This window comes from Dama dama, chromosome 11, assembly GCF_033118175.1.
Source record: "Dama dama isolate Ldn47 chromosome 11, ASM3311817v1, whole genome shotgun sequence".
Taxonomy (NCBI): domain Eukaryota; kingdom Metazoa; phylum Chordata; class Mammalia; order Artiodactyla; family Cervidae; genus Dama; species Dama dama.
Genome location: NC_083691.1, coordinates 74,311,125 through 74,325,310, shown reverse-complemented (window position 1 = coordinate 74,325,310; position 14,186 = coordinate 74,311,125). Strand labels below are relative to the sequence as shown.

Genomic DNA, 14,186 nt, shown 5'->3' with positions numbered 1-14,186 from the left:
TCCAGCTGGCCAAAAGCCTAGGCCCAGGCAATTTCATTCTCTGGGACAGGTTCCTTCCTACAAGGGGAAGGAGGAAGGGAAAAGTGGGAGAAGAATCATTCTAATTAATAAAGAGGTGAGTCAGGCCAGTGCATCCATCCAGTGCTGCATGGTGGAGGGGCATCTCAGCCACAGCGAAGAACCACAGCAAAGGACAAGGGCTCTTAAGAGCTCATGACTCAAAATCCAGCTGCACTGCTATGCTGGTTGCACTCCATTTGCACACATGCACACACTTGTCCCCTCCTCCTCCATCCTGCTGTGTGCCTGGCTGACTGACCCCTTTAGGCTGCATCATCTGGGGTCTGGATGGGTTTGGCCAATGGGAGCTTCCGGGCAGTTGGGAGATCAGGAGAAATGAGACTCGGGGTATTTCTTCTCTGTTCCTTCCTTGCTTTGAATCCTGGTCCTGGCAGTGGCTGGGTCCCTCTGTGATTCTAGGTCGACCTCCATGGGTCCAGTTCTCACGCATCTCTGGTCCCTCTCTTTCCACTCCTTGATCTTTTAGGCTTGTAGGTGTTCAGAACATCTTGTGGTTGCTCCTGTCTAGGTGCCTTATCAGTCTTAACCTCGCCCTCGCCTTGTGAAGTGAAATCTCTTTGTTTGAACCATCTTCAGTGGATCCACTTGTTAGCTGTATAATAACTGGAGACAGTCACTCCCCAGGCTCCACTTTCTCACTTGTGGTGGGGACACCAGAGGATGTGAGGACTCGAGGTTAATGTACATGGTTAGCCACTCCTGATCTCCTGGGAAACATTCTAGTGGAGGACCCTCAGGATGTGACTCTTGCATTCTGTAGGTCTCCTAGTCCTTTCTCCTGCCCCCTCTCCAGTCTTTTATCCCCTTGGATAAACCCTGCTCACTCAGAACGAAGGAGAGAAGAAGAACATCCCTCTGGTGCCTCATCATACACGGGAGTACAGGAGGGGCACTCTGCCAGCCCCCACATCAACCTTGCCCTGCCAAAATCAGCCTGCCCGGAATAAGAAAGTAACCGCAGCCGAGAAAGGTAAAGCCAAACCTGAAAACACAGGGACTGAGTGTTTCAACCAACACAGGCCTGCAGCGTCCTTGCGGAGTCCTGTTTATGAGGCAGTAAACTATTTTAAATGCTGTAGTTTGGAACCCGCAAGGTCTCCTTGAATGGCTTATGAGAAGGTACTGCGAATAAGAGCTCCAGGAAGACTGGAGGGGGAGATTAGGGCACCTTTGCCTCGAAGCTGCAAGTTTCTGGGGGAGGACGGAGGCTCCATGGGGAGCAGCAGAGTCTGGAGAGAAGAGGATGCCAGAACGGGGGGTGCCCCTGGGGAAGTCTCCAGGGTTCAGGCAGGGCAGCCAGAATCACAGGTGCAAAAGACCAATTCTGTGTGCTCTGCAGAGTTGTGAGGAAGATACTGTTTCCAGCAGGCAAGAGGGCCATGGTGTGGTATTCAAAAGCATGGCACGGGGTCTGAGCTGAAATCCTGGCTTGGCCATTTGCTTGTTGAATGACTTTGGCAAAGGTACTTACCCTCTCTGTGGCTCAGTTTGGTCACCTGAAACATGGGGATGATAAGAGCAATAAGTGAGCTTCCCTGGTCGCTCACATGGAAGAATCTGCCTGCAATGCAGGAGACCTGAGTTTGAATCCCCTGGTTTTCTCCATGCCTGGAGAATCCCCATGGACAGAGGAGCCTGATGGGCTACAGTCCATGGGGTCACAGAGAGTCAGACACGACTGAGTGACTAAGCACACACATGCCTGTGTGATCGAGTTTCTGATGATTACATTAGATAATATTCATTATGTACCCAGCATGGGACTTAGCACATGTTAAGTGCTCAAAAAATTAGCTATTATCAATGTTATCACCATATCCATCTGTTTCCATCTACCTTTTCCCAGCTCCAAAGACAGCAAGGGTTGCGAGGAGATTAGCACGTAATATCTTGAACACTAATTTCTGGGAAGGTGATATAGCAACAGAAATTCCAGGTCCAGATCAACTCCCACAGCCCAGCAGGGTCCAGTGGCTGCTGGAGTGAAAGGGCAGAAACTGGAGAGAGGGCTTCCCTGGTGGCTCAGTGGTAAAGAATTTGCCTGCCAATGCAGGAGACATGGGTTTGATCCCTGATCTAGGAAGATCCCACATGCACATGGGATGCTCCACATCCCTTGGAGCAACTGAGCCCATGAACCATAACTACTGAACTAGTGCAACTACTGAACACATATGCTGCAACTACTGAAGGCTGCTCGCCTTAGAGCCTGTGCACTGCAACAAGAGAAGCCACTGCAATGAGAAGCCTGTGCGCCATGAGAGTAGCCCCAGCTAACTGCAACCAGAGAAAAGTTTACACAGCAATGAAGACCCAGCAGAGCCGTAATAAATAAATTTAAAAAAAAAAAGAAAAGAAAAGAAACTGGGGAGAGTAAAGTGGCCAGTGGCAAGTGAGCTACATACAAACAACCCCACAACAGTGCTGGTGGTCCCTTTGGGGCAGGACCTTAGGAACTCTTTGACACAGGACTGGCAAAACTGGACATAACTATGCACTCCTTTGTAGAAGGGAAAATAGTCGGGAGAGGGTCTCAGTTTTGAAAACCCATCATCACCCATAAGAAATACAATTTGCTGATGATAGAAAGAAGCTGTATAACAAGAAAGAGGGTTGTGCCAAGGGAAGAGGCCAGCTGGTGCCCAGGAGGGTTTCCAAGGCCATAGCAAACCTTGATGAATTTCCCAAGGTCTGAGACTCTCCCTCATCAGGCTCCAAAACTTGATGTTGTCAACAGGCTGAAGGTGGATTCTCTTTTAGGGGTAGATTAACTTCAACCAGAGTAATAAAACACTGATACACAGACCAAAATGCTAATTCATTCTTCTTTCTTCCCTTATTTATAATATTTAATGAATACCTATAAATAAAAGTCTTTAATCTAATAGAACATATATTTTAGTTGGGGAGAAAAAAAAATATATCTATCCAGAGAATCAGAAAATAAGCCACAGACTGGGAGAAAATATTTACAAAAGATATTTCTGAGAAAGAATGTTAACTAAAATGTTGAAAAAAGGACTCTTAAAATTCAGTAATAAGAAAATGAACACGATTTAAAACTGGAGGAAAAATCTGAACAAATAGATACCTCACCACAGAAAATGCAGATGGAAAATAAGCATATGAAAAGAGGCCCAACATCACCTGTCATTAGGGAACTGTGAATTAAAACAGCAATGAGATACCTCTACACCACTATTAAGAATGGACAAAATCAGAAATAATAACAACACGAGGTGCTGGTGAGGACCTGGATCAACAGGAACTCACATTCATTGCTGATGGGGATTATAAAATGGAACAGCCACTCTGGAAGGCAGTTTGCCAGTTTCTGACAAAACTAAACATGCTCTTAGACATGCTCTTAGACACACCCAAAGGAGTGGAAAACTTAGGTCCACACAAAAGCCTGCACCCAAAATTTACAGCAGCTTTATTCATAACTGCCCAAACTTGGAAGCAACCAAGATGTTCTTCCGAAGGGGAGTGGATAAATAAACTGTGGTACATCCAGACAATAGAGTATTATTCAGCAATAAAAAGAAACGTGTTAATAAGTCATGCAAAGACACGGAGGAGAGTTAAATGCATATTACTAAGTGAAAGAAGTCCATCTGAAAAGGCTACATATTGTATGATTCCAACTACATGACATTCTGGAAGAGGCAAAACTATGGCTGTAGTAAAAAGGTCAAAGTTTGCCAGGAGTCTGGGGGAAGCAGGGAAAAACAGGCAGAGCACAGAGAATTTTTAGGGCAATAAAACTAAATGATCCTATACTGTTGGCTATATGCCATTACAAATTTGTCAAAACCCATAAAATGTACAACAAAAAGAGTGTCTGCTTATGTAAATTATGGACTTTGGTCAATACTGAGGAAATAAATGTGTCACACTGGTGCATATGGGAAGGGCAGGAAGGGAGGGCTTATGTGGGAACGTTCCATACCTTCAGTTCCACTTAGCTTTGAACCCCAAACTGCTGTAAACAAGAGTCTGTTAATTTTTTCTGGTGGGGGACTGCTGCTCTGTGTGGTACAAGGGATCCTAGTTCCCTGACCAAGGATTGAACCCATGCCCCATGCAGTGGAAGTGCAGTCTTAACCACTGGACAACCAAGAAAGTCCCTGTTAATTTTTTTAATCTGTAAATAGCTAACAGAGAATGATAAACACGAGGGTTAGGTGTGGGGAATATGAGGAAGAAGGGCCACTTAGCTAAAGTAAGGCCATCTCCTTAGAGCCAAGATCAGAGGCATTTCAGGCAAAGGGAATGGCAAGGATGCGAGTCCTGAGTAAGCGCCCAGCAGACTGGAACCCCCGCCTCTATGTGCCGGCGCCCCTTTTCCCTGCAGGCACCCAGTGCAGGAAGGTGAGTTACAGGAAGAAGGCTGTGTGGTGAGCAAGGAGCCACAGCAAAGGAGGAAGTGACCCCAGGCAGTGAGCCGGCAGAGGACAGCAATGGCCTCTTGCCAGCCCAGGCCACCCCCTGCCCGGGGCCAAGATGCCCGTAGATGAAGGCCGCGCCCCACAGGCAGTTCCGGAGGCTCTGTCCCCTCGCTCTTGCCATCCACACACCCTTTCTCCAGGTTGGTTAATGCAAATTAGTCCGCTACCATTAAATCTTGCCTGGGCAAATTATCCAAATAATTTGACCTCTCTGTGTCTGTTTTTTTGTCTACAAAATAAGGAGAGTAAGAGCTAGTTTGTGGGGCTCTGGGGTGGAAAGGAGTCAGTGAAGTAAAGAAGCTTTGGAAAGCCCCTTGTGCTGGAAGTAGCCACTCAATAGTCAGTTAGTTTAACTGCTGTTATCCACATTATTTTGACTATTCTGGCCCAATCTGTGAGCCTTGTCAGCAATTTAAGAAATGACAGTAGATAAAGTACAGACTTTGTTCAAATTTCACAAAATTTTATGCTAGTGTCCATTATTTGTTTTCATACCTTATTCAGGACTCCATATGGTATTTCACTGCATTGAGCAGCTTCAGCTGCATGCAACAAATTCTGGTAAATTCTCTTTTCATTTTTATTCTTTTACAAATATTTTTTAATTTTCCCTGTTATGGCTTTTTAGATACACTCATCATTTAAAAGTGGACATTTAATTTCCAAGTACATGAAATTTTGTTTAAAGTATCTTTAATATTAATTTCTCATTTTGATACTAATTTCTCATTTAAATGCTTTCTTTGCCAACAGCCTCTGTGTTTTTTTAGTCTAACTTTATTGAGCCTTTCGATGGCTAAGTTGAAGATCTCTCTTGGTAAGTGTCACACTGCACTTTAAAATGTGTGGGTTATTTTCAAATATCTTTAGATATTGATTTCTAACATAATTCCACGGTGATAAGAGAACAGATTCTGTATAATTTCAATACCTTTAGATGATGAAATTTTTGTACCTTGTTTTATGTCCCTGAGTATGTTCCAGTGTCTCCCAGTTTATGTCTCCTAGTTTCCTTTACAGTCTATGGGAACTTGAATAGGATTTGTATCCTACTGTTGTGTGAAAATTATGTAAATCTTAATTATATTGAATTGGTTCACAGTGCTTTTCAAGTCTACTATATCCTTCTACTTCTCTGTATATTTATTCCATTAATTTTTGAGAGCTTGATATTGAAGCTCCAACTAAAAAGCTTAATTTATCTACTTAAATAATTGTAGTATATAGTGAAACTATATATAATCTTGTTCTGTATTTTCCAAGTCTCCTGTAAATGTGTTATAAGCATTTTTAAATTACTTTCATAATTTAAAAAAATAAAAATTTGTTGATGTTTGACAGAAAACAACAAAATTCTGTAAAGCAATTATCCTTCAATTAAAAAATAAATAAAAAAAAAATCAGTAGAGCACAGGAATGACCCACAGGCATGGCTCTGGGCACATGAATGATCTGCACAACTCCAGGCAAGTTATTAATATTTAAACTCTGCCTCAGTTTGCCCACCTGCATAATGGTCCACATAAAGCTGTTAGAACAGTGCCTGGTAACTGGTGGGGGTCCAGATAGATGCCCACTGCTGTCATATGCCATATTTTTTACTTCCATTTTTGACTTCTAGGAAACAGTTTCTATGGAAAGAAATCTGAGCTAACCTGTTGGGGAGGTCATACAGCAAGAAAGAGGCCCTGGAGGATAAGAAGCCACATAGGAAAGAACCAAAGTGCCCCAATGGACAGCCAGCACCCAGACATGTGAGTGAGGCCATCTTGATTCTTAAGATGCCATGGCTGGCACCAGATAAAGCAAAGATGAGTGTCCCAGCCAAGCCCTGCCCAAATTCCTGCCTGCCTAAAATTCTGAACAAATGACCATTCTTCTATGCTATTGGGTTTGGGGTGGTTTGCAATATGTATATATTTATATATAATATATATGTATATGTATACATATATAAATAACTAAAAATAGCTCAGTGGTAAAAAAAATCCACCTGCCAAGCAGGAGACCTGCCAAGTAAAAGACAAGGGTTTCAATCCCTGCATCAGGAAGATCCCCTGGAGAAGGAAATGTCAACCCACTCCAGTATTCTTGCCTGGGACAATCCCATGGACAGAGGAGCCCGGCAGGCTACAGCCCATTGGGTCACAAAGAATTGGCCATGACTGAGCAACTAAGCAGCAGCATAATAACTAAATACATAAAACACACCCACGACTGCATCCATTATGTGTTGATTTTCTAGTTTCATTCTCACAGGCCAATCTTACATCTCCTTTATATCTCATCTATACAATCAATAAGGGAGCTCATATTTTCTGGTAATAAATCAAAGTGTGAAATAATCCAGGAAAGCTAAGAAGGTGTGGTCTCTGCTCTTAGGAAATGGCCTTAAAGGAAAATAAAAGGTACCATGGAATACAGGATAAAAAGACCAATCCCTCACATTTGCATAATGTTTTGGACTTTCTAAGAGTCATCAGAAATCACATGATTTTCCATCAAAGCACCTAACAGCAAACAGTTAACACTGGCTGACCATTTCCCATTTGCCCAGCCCTCACCGGAGCATTTACATGTTATCACAATGGACCAAGCTGTACTTTCCAAAAATGGCTGTCATGGGACTTCCCTGGCAGTCCAGTGGTTAATACTCTGTGCTTACACTGCATGGGGTACAGGTTCAATCCCTGGCCAGGGAATTAAGATCCCACATGCTGCACAGTATGACCAAATAAAACAAAAAATAACCAAAAAAAATGGCTGCAAGAATACATCCCATCCTCCATGCTCTTCTTCTGACACGATGTCACCATTCTTCTCATTCCACAGCAAGAAAAGCCACCATGACGAGAAACCCATGCCCTGCAACAAAGTATAGCCCCCACTCACCACAACTAAGAGTAGCCCTCACTTCCCACAGCTAGAGAAAGCCTGCACACTGCAACGACGAGCCAGCACAGCGAAAAATAAATAATAAATAAAATAAATTAAAAAAAAAAAAAAAGAGAGAGAACTGAGCTCCTCTTATCCACAGCTGTATCCATAGGATCTAGCAGATGATACCTGCTCAGTAAGAGTTTATTCAATGAATGAACATATCAACCCTCTTGAATATCACAAACTGCTGGAAGAGGTCAGTAAGGTAGGCACTCTTTTCATATTTGTAGATAAGAAAGACTGAGCCTAGTGATGTCAGGAGACTGGCCTAAAGCTACACTTCCAGCACCTGTAAGAGTAAGGTTAGATCCCTAGTCCACTGACTCCTCCAACTGGTGCCCTTTCCCTGTGCCATGCTGATGTTAAGTAGATCCCATGTACATAGCTCTTTGTAATTGTCCTGAACTGGGGTGGAAACCTGGAATGAGGGCATCCAGATGAATCCAAGCCTGGCATCCTTCCTGAAACAAGTAGTCTTTACATGAGATGTTGGAGCAAGCATGGAATATGGCCTGATTCTGAGAGCTGAAGAGGGAATTCCAGGGGGAAAAGAAGCTTTCTGAGTGACTTCTAGTCTAAGTGAACTGGACACATGTGTAGTTGACAGTGGCCTTGCTAGTTAAAGAGAACAAGCAAGAGAAGTCTGGGATGAGCAAAGGTAAGGAATTGAGGGCTCTAGAGAGGCAGAGGGGCTCCTCTATTGAGCTTGACATCTGCAGAAATGCTGAGTTTTCCACCTTCTAGCCCAAAGTAACTGGCTATCCAAAGGGGATGCTGGCCACAGGAAGGGATCTCTGTTCCCAGAGCACCAAGATCCAGATGAGGACGATGAGGTGATTCCATCTGTCCTGAAAAGAGAGATGACAGACCAAGGGAGGGGAGAAGTGCTCTGTATTCTCTCCTTTATTCTCTTTCTTCTAGGCTTCCTGAATTTGACAGTCTCCATTTTCTTACCAATGGAGGGTAAAATGACCACTAAGATTTCTTTTGAATCTTGGCAACAGAGCTCAGGCTTTTATTAGCATGCAGTAAAAATGGAATTTGCCTCAGTAACAAGTAAATTAAATCCTGGTTGACTTGGAGTTTAATACCTTGGCCTTTCGAAGTTCACTTACTGAGTGATTTACTTCCTTAGCTCCTTTAACCCAATATACTCAGCAGTTGACCTTCCAGTGGATGCCATTTATCTTACCTCAATGATACAGATCACGGACAGTCCTGAACATGGGTCTCAAAAATTATTCATAAAGATTAAATGTGCTTTAGTCATGCATACCATGGAGCAGTGAAAGGCAGCTGGGGTGGTAAGAGTGCTGGGGTGGTCTCAGGAGTCAGGGAGGCCAGTCCCAATCATGACTGTGCACTAAACTTCTTGAAGCCTCAATTTTCCCATCTGTCAAAATGGGAATCATATCATGTTAGCACAGAAGACTACGCCCTAAAAGTGAAATTCCATACTAAAGTACTCAACTTGACTTCTTAAGAACTTACTATTTTCCTTAAACAGATTGAGATCCCCAGTGGAAAGTGCAACGGAGTCCCTATTTTCAAGACTCCCTATCTACTACAAGAGATAAGACAGAACAGCAGCCAGTAAAGGCTGGCAAGAGTGGCGGGGTACACTGCAGAGGCAATAAATGCTGTGATCAGTAAAGAAGGCTGCACGGAGAAGGCGAGACAATGTGGGAACTGAAGATTAGGCAAAACGTGGGTAGACAGACAAAAGTCATATGGATTTAATGTATAGTAAAATCAACAATATATAGTTTATTATTACATAAACATTAGTATATTTAAAGCTATGTGTGCAGTAGTCCCTCAGTCATGTCCAACTCTGCGACCCATAGACTGTAACCCGCCAGGCTCCTCTGTCCATAGGATTTTCCCAGGCAAGAATACTGGAGTGGGTAGCCATTCCCTTCTCCAGGTGATCTTCCCGACTCAGGGATTGAACTTGATTCTCCTACAATTCAGGTAGTTCAGTTCAGTTCAGTTGCTCAGTCATGTCCGACTCTGTGTGACCCCATGAACTACAGCACGCCAGGCCCCCCTGTCCAACACCAACTCCCAGAGTTTACTCAAACTCATGTCCATTGAGTCGGTGATGCCATCTAACCATCTCATCCTCTGTCGTCCCCTTCTCCTCCTGCCCTCAATCTTTCCCAGCATCAGGGTCTTTTCAAATGAGTCAGTTCTTCGCATCAGGTGGCCAAAGTATTGGAGTTTCAGCTTCAACATCAGTCCTTCCAATGAACACCCAGGATTGATCTCCTTTAGGATGGACTGGTTGGATCTTTTCAGTCCAAGGAACTCTCAAAAGTCTTCTCCAACACCACAGTTCAAAAGCATCAATTCTTTGGTGCTCAGCTTTCTTTATAGTCCAACTCTCACATCCATACATGACTACTGGAAACACAATAGCCTTGACTAGGTAGACCATTGTTGATGAAGTAGTATCTCTGCTTTTTAATATGCTGTCTAGGTTAGTCATAACTTTCCTTCCAAGGAGTAAGCTTCTTTTAATTTCATGGCTGCAATCACCACCTGCAGTGATTTTGGAGCCCTCCATAATAAGGTCAGCCACTGTTTTCACTGTTTCCCCATCTATATGCCATGAAGTGATGGAACCAGATGCCATGATATCTTAGTTTTCTGAATGTTGAGCTTTAAGCCAACTTTTTTACTCTCCTCTTTCACTTTCATCAAGAGGCTCTTTAGTTCTTCACTTTCTGCCATAAGGGTGGTGTCATCTACATATCTGAGGTTATTGATATTTCTCCCAGCAATCTTGATTCCAGCTTGTGCTTCTTCCAGCCCAGCATTTCTCATGATGTACTCTGCATATAAGTTAAATAAGCAGGGTGACAATATACAGCCTTGACATACTCCTCCTTTCCCTATTTGGAACCAGTGTATTGTTCCATGTTCAGTTCTAACTGTTGCTTCCTGACCTGCATACAGATTTCTCAAGAGGCAGGTCAGGTGGTCTGGTATTCCCATCTCTTTCATAATTTTTCACAGTTTATTGTGATCCACATAGTCAAAGGCTTTGGCATAGTCAATAAAGCAGAAATAGATGTTTTTCTGGAACTCTCTTGCTTTTTTGATGATCCAGGGATGTTGGCAATTTGATCTCTGGTTCCTCTGCCATTTTAACATCCAGCTTGAACATCTGGAATTTCACGGTTCACGTATTGCTGGAGACTGGCTTGGAGAATTTTGAGCACTACTTTATCAGCGTGTGAGATGTGTTCAGTTGTGTGGTAGTTTGAGCATTCTTTGGCATTGCCTTTCCTTGGGATTCTTTACCATCTGAGCCATCAGGCAAGCCATTTAAAGCTATACTATATTCAAAATATGAAGCTGCTTCATGGGTAGATTATTATTTGTTTAAGAATAGTTCTACCACCCCTACACTGTTCTTCCCTGATGCTCTTCCCTATAGGAAGAGTATACTTCCTATTCCACCAAAGTTAGAGTTGAATATGGCTTCATTTCCCAGTGGGAAGTGATGTACATCATATCCAAAAGCTGTGAAAGCCATTGAGTAGTTCCTCACTGTTCTTTTCCTCTCCCAGAAGGTAAACACGCCCCAGAGAGGTCCTAGCTCCACAGCCCAAGTCTAAGAATGAAGAAGACATGGAACAAAGTTGAATAATGAACAGTAAGATGAGTGAGAAATAACCCTGTATGACTGAGATTGCCTGTTATGCAGCATAATTTTGTCTAAGCTGACCAATGCAAGCTTCATATAGAAAAAACTGACATCATCAGTGTAAAATAAAACATGCATTCCTTCTGCATGTCTCTTATACTCTCAATACTCCACTACAACACCGTTACACTTCTGACACCAGATGTATGGGTTTTTCACACATCAAACAATTCTGGAGGAGGGGAGAAGGATAAATTATGAGTTTGGGATTAACATATACACACTACTATATATAAAATAGAACCAATAAGGACCTACTGCATAGCAGTATACTCCTATAAGGGACAAGAATCTGAAAAAGAATACATATATATATATATATATATACACAAAAAAAATACATACATATATATATATATACACACAAAAAAATACTGAATTACTATGTCATATACCTGAAACTAACACAACTTTATAAATTAACTATGCTTCAAATACACACACATACACACACACACACATAAGATTATAAAAACAATTCTGTGACACCAGGAGGGTGTCCTAAAATGTAATTGAATTCTGAAACTATTTTCCTAGAAAAAGCATCAGATCCCACAGGTTAAGGGCTCAGTCCAACAAGATTGCCCCCCATCCCCTCTTCAGACACCAGCTGCAAGTCCAGGTTGTCACTGTGATGCTGAATGACCAGCTATATAGATCATAAATTCCCACAACCCCATCCTCAGGCTTGATTCATTTCCTAGAGAGGCTCACAGAACTCAGGAAAACATTTTACGTACTAGATCTTTGGTTTAATATAAAAGGATGTAACTCAGGAACAGACAGATGGAAAAGATACACAGGGCAAGACACAGAGAAGGGGTACAGAGCCTCTGGGCCATTCTCCTGAATCTTTACCTGTTCACCAACCTGAATTGTCTCTGGACCCTGTATTTTTGGGTCTCATAGAGTCTTCATTATACAGGCACAATTGATTAAATCATTGATCATTGACTTTAATCTTCCCTAGAGGTGGAAGGGGAGCTGAAAGCCTTCAAATCATGACTGGTGTCCCTGGCAACTAGCCCCCATCCTTAGGTCACCTACCTGTTTTCTGAAAGTCACCACACTAGCATAAACTCAAAAGTGGTTGAAAGAGGTTTGTTATGAATAACAAAAGACACCTTTATCACTCTAATAACTTAGGAAATTTCAAGAATTTTAGGAGTTCTTAGCCCAAAAAAGGAAGAAAAAATCTATATTTTTTATTATAAATCACAACATCACGATTACTTATTGAGCACCTATGCACTGTATGAAGAGGAGCTGAAAAAGATAATGATGCTTTTTTTTAATCATTGAAAGTATTCATAACTACCCTCAGTATTGAACTTCACAGTTTGCAGAACATATATTATCTCAGTCAGAGCCAGGAGGTGGGTATTTTCCTCATTTTACAAATGAGGACATTGAAGTTCAAAGTGGCTAAGGCTCACCTCAGTTCACACAGCCAAGCTGGATCTTTGGACTCCCTTGAAAAGCACCTGCAACCCGCCCCTCCCCATCGCCCCCCAACCCTGGCCTGAGAGAGCTTAGAGCAAAGGTCGGAGTTGAGACCTGCCTCACAGGTGCTCCAGCACCACCAGAGCTGGGGCTAAAAGCTAGCCGTCTACAGGGGTTCTAGAGCTCAGCCCTGGGCTTCAGGCTTCCTTGGCAGATCTCCTTTGTTTTCCAGTCCACTTTACACACTCATTCCAAAGGATTTACTCACTCTGGTGAAGGGGTCAAACCAGGTTTGACCCCCACCCCAGGGTGTGAGAGGATCTCCTCAACTGGCCCCCTCACTTCAGTCTGACTTATTTTCTGCGGTGAGCTCTACGGTTGGGATGCGAGGAGTGAGGGACTTAATATTAGAGGAAGGCAGAGAATGAAGGAAAGGAAAGGAAGGGGAACAAAGAATACGGGAGAAAATAAACAAGATGAGTTCCCTGCATGTAGCCTGGAGGTTCCCACTGGTCTGAGGAAATAGAGGTCCTCTATCCTCTTCCATTTCCACCCTAAACCTTTACCTCTCTGGGGTCCTGCACACTGACTAAGGCTCCCCAGTTATGAAACGCGGGACAGAAGTTGCAGAACTGAACCGGTAAGTGAGCCTAGAGCTCAAGGGGGCTTGATAGGGAAGTGTTAAGTGCATCACCCTCTGCTCTCTCTCTCTCCTCCTGCATCCGCAGCCTTGGGGCTGGGCTTCCCTGTGTGTTGGTTGACCAGAGCAGGTGACTGGGAGCTATAAGGGTCCTGCTGTTCCTCTCCTATTAATAGCTTCTAGGACCACCAACTGATTGATGAGTGCTGGGCTCAGAACACTGTCCTCACCCAAGTTTGACTCTCATTGGATTCCAGCCACCTTCAGACACAGCCTTTCATACATAACGAAGTGAGTTGAGCTCACATACATCCTCTTTTTGAGCACTTATTATGTACCCCACACTGTTCTGAGTTCTTTACATGGAATTAACTCAATTAATGATCACCTTTCTTATTATTATCTCCATATTACAGGTAAGAAAACTGAAAACTGCCAGTACTATCTGTAGTAAAATGATCAAAGGAGGTATCCTTAAGACTCCTGAAGGAGCATTGGAGATTGGAAGGACAACACAAGTGTTTGGTGATCTGGTCAATAAAGGGCCAGCTGGCTGGATGTCTGGTGCCCACCCACTTTTCTCCAGTGAGAAATAAATTCACATGAGGAATGAGATATCTAGAAAGAGCTTTGAATTAGGGGTTGGGGGACCTAGGACCCAAACCACAAACCTGTCTCTGATCAATAGAGTAACCTTGAACAAGTCATGTTACCTCTCTGACCCCAGTTTCCCTACCAGTGAAGTGAGAGACCCGGGGTGGGGGCAGCTCACCTCTTTTGATCATTTCACTGTGGATAGTGATGACCCCAGAATTGGTCAGTTTCCTCATCTGCAGTAGGGGTGGCAGTTATGACCTAAGGTTCAGTAACACCTCTAGTTGCTGGCTCTGAGCTCCACAGAGCAGCTGGCAGTGGC

The 14,186-nt window shown here is 43.2% G+C and overlaps 1 long non-coding RNA gene across 1 annotated transcript; it reads left to right on the top strand.

Moving 5' to 3' along the window:
• The first annotated feature begins 5,283 nt into the window (after positions 1–5,283).
• On the top strand, positions 5,284–13,750 carry LOC133065580 (uncharacterized). Its single transcript, XR_009694912.1, has 3 exons — positions 5,284–5,349; positions 6,154–6,286; positions 13,687–13,750. It is a non-coding gene; the product is annotated as an uncharacterized LOC133065580 (long non-coding RNA).
• Positions 13,751–14,186: the final 436 nt, after the last annotated feature.